At 37.6% G+C, this 2,979-nt stretch overlaps 1 long non-coding RNA gene across 1 annotated transcript; it reads right to left on the minus strand.

The window, feature by feature from the left end:
* Positions 1-970: 970 nt before the first annotated feature.
* On the minus strand, positions 971-2,553 carry LOC135596629 (uncharacterized). Its single transcript, XR_010480984.1, has 3 exons — positions 2,456-2,553; positions 2,155-2,247; positions 971-1,299 (listed from the first exon to the last, which is right to left on the minus strand). It is a non-coding gene; the product is annotated as an uncharacterized LOC135596629 (long non-coding RNA).
* Between the last annotated feature and the right edge of the window lie 426 nt (positions 2,554-2,979).

The raw sequence follows: 2,979 nt of genomic DNA on the forward strand, positions 1-2,979 counted from the left end.
TGGTTAACCGACTTTCAAGTAACAGATGGAGGTATAGGTATAAGAGTTGTAGTAAACTCGTTCCATTCTGAAGTAGTGGATTGCTGCCCTTATGGACAAGTTGTAACACTCCCCCGCTTGTCGGCTTGTCCGCATGGTTGCTTCCACTTAGCAAAAGAAAGGCCTTATCTATACTGCTTAACCAACACCTTGATGATTATTGCCTTCTCCAGCACCCCCAGCAAAGAGACGAGACGAGTATGATTGACAACGCGCAGAAGATGCACTCCACGAAACGACAATACATATATAGAGTGGGCTTATTTCGAGTCCTTTAACCCATGGTAAACTAAGAGAATGGCAAATCTTATTGGGCCTAGCAATACTTAATGCTTCGGTAAACCAGGAAAATGTCTTAGCACATAAGTCAGTATCCTTTCCTAACTCGCTAACCTAACCTAAACTCGCTAAGCAGGGCACCCCGAACTCAATAACCTAACTATGAGCCCTTGCTTACTAGAAATCCACTTTTTGTCAAGAATATCGACACCCTTATAGCTCTTATGGCTTATTTTGTGCAACTCCACACTGAATGAAGTACACCGAACAAGCAAACAGGAATTCATTCGATCTCTTTCGCGGTCAGGTCTACTTTTCTCACTTAGTCTTCTTGTGCCGAATCAAACAAACAGGATAAGATTATCTCGCATAAGTTGGTCTATACGATCATCAAGCAGTAAAATCAAGAATGGAATCTCTCTCGCCATCACCCGCCTATTGCTTAGTCATTTCTCTCTCGCAAACTGTAATTTCCTCTCTAGCATACAACACTGGCACAGCTTCTAAGTAGGATGAACCTTATTTGAAATGTGCAGAGATAAAGAAACAATTTAGAATACTTGAATTAATTATCACAATACTAAATTTAATTACTAGTAGGGCAAACATATACCCGCTAATTAATTATTAATTATTCATTATTAGGGTTAATAGTATTAAACATCTCTTAGTTCAATTCTAAGTAGGGAATTCGGATCAAACAATTTACATGTCAGCACCCTTGATGGACCACAGCAGAGGAGACTCCTCCATCGGATCCATTCTGTCCATCATCGGGATATTCCAAGCTGATGAAACCCATTCTGACATGGGACATTTTTTTATCAACTTTTCTGGTTTCTCCTCCAAGTATGGCACGATATGCTTTTTCATGTCACTTTGGGAGATTCTGAGATGATTTCCTTTGACACTGATAAATTTGACTCGCCCAGCATCATCCAAAGTTTTTAGACCAATCCAGTCTTCAGTGTAGAGGGTAGTCTGAAAAAGTCATTTATTTATATAAGTATTATAAATGTAGTAAAGGTATTTATATAAGTCATCATGAATCGTGATCATCATCATCTAAGCCTTTTTTCAATTAACATGAGATTTAGGAAACGATCCTATAGAAGAAAGAATAAAATAGAAGAAACAATCGTATGCATCAGATACTTAATTTTCAGAGAACACTGGGTTCATCAGAATCAGAGACCCATTGAAGATAAAATGAACAAACATTTCCTATTAATGTGGCACAATAACAATATATATAAACATGATACTAGGCTCTGGTTGCAAGTCTGATGTGGAACAATGTCAACTCTTATTCTTGACTCTATATCAGATTTTTGCCTGGTACCAAGCTGCTACTTATTGGCCTCAGGTGATCTTATCAATTTCCATCTACATGCATGGATCTCTTGAATGGCTTATTCGGTGAGGTAACATCTACAAGGTTTATCATCGGTGATATATTCTAACCATGAATCTGCATTTCAACCACAAACCTACTACCCATTTGTTCTGCAGCCTAGACCTGGATGAACTCTGCTAGGTTCATTTACAACTGAATTGACTACTATAATCCTCAACTTAATAGAGATCAGAAGCAGACAGAAATGAGCTTAATGTCCTATGTAACACTGCAGTTGCTAATGTAGAAACTGCTCTAGGAATTTCTTTATGGTTGCATGCAAACAAGTTTGCACCCAATAATCATCAAGTCTGGTGCAGAGTTACTTAGACAAAGACAAAGCTTACATATATCCACCATGTCATACATAATTAGACAAAGACACCAACTACTGACCCACGCTTAGACATATGTAAAAAACATTAAAAGGTATTCCTCACCTGTTGTGGAGGCAAAATTGGGTTAAAGGCACCATCTGGATAATATCCAAACCAAGATGTCTCCCGAGGAATCAGAACTGTATCATGCTCGAACTGTCCAGCAAGTAGAAATCATAAATAAAATATAGTAGTCCCATCTTGCAGGATAAGATGTAAATAAAGAAAAAAATTGTAATGCCAAAAGTAGTAAATATTTCATCTGTACTATCCCAAATGATCCTAGTGGTTCATCTCTGTCGCTAACCAGAAACACAGACCTTCAAGAAAATTGAGAAATGAAACAGAAGCTTTGTGAACTGACCATTACAACATCCAGAAGTCGATGACGAGGAGGACGACGAGAGAGAGGAACTTTCGCGTGGCCATTATTGCCGCCGTGTTCAGAACATTAACCATGTTCTCAACATTGGATGTTGTAATCAGCCAAGGTGCGGCCATCCTGTTTTCTAATATTCTCTGAGACAGTGGGCTGTAGATTATTTGTTATTCTTCTAGATTCGTCTTCTTTGTTTAAGTGATTTAAATTTAATCCCATCCTCGTATTAGCTGTCGACATTAACCTGATCGAATGTCGAGAGATTAATCTACTACTTTCAGTGTGAGCTTTTAATGGCCAAAAATTTATCTGCACTTTTGCTTGGAAATTCAAATATTTCAAAGGATAGTATAATGATGCATTTTATTAGTGACAAAGCATATGTATTTCATGATAACAAAAGATGCGTGACATAGATTAAACATATCAAAAATTAAGTTGGAATTGGAAGAGAGCACAAAGATGAAAAAGAGTTGTGTGGCATTGAAAGAAAATCATAAGAAAGAAGG

This window comes from Musa acuminata, chromosome BXJ1-11 (genome assembly GCF_036884655.1).
Source record: "Musa acuminata AAA Group cultivar baxijiao chromosome BXJ1-11, Cavendish_Baxijiao_AAA, whole genome shotgun sequence".
Taxonomy (NCBI): domain Eukaryota; kingdom Viridiplantae; phylum Streptophyta; class Magnoliopsida; order Zingiberales; family Musaceae; genus Musa; species Musa acuminata.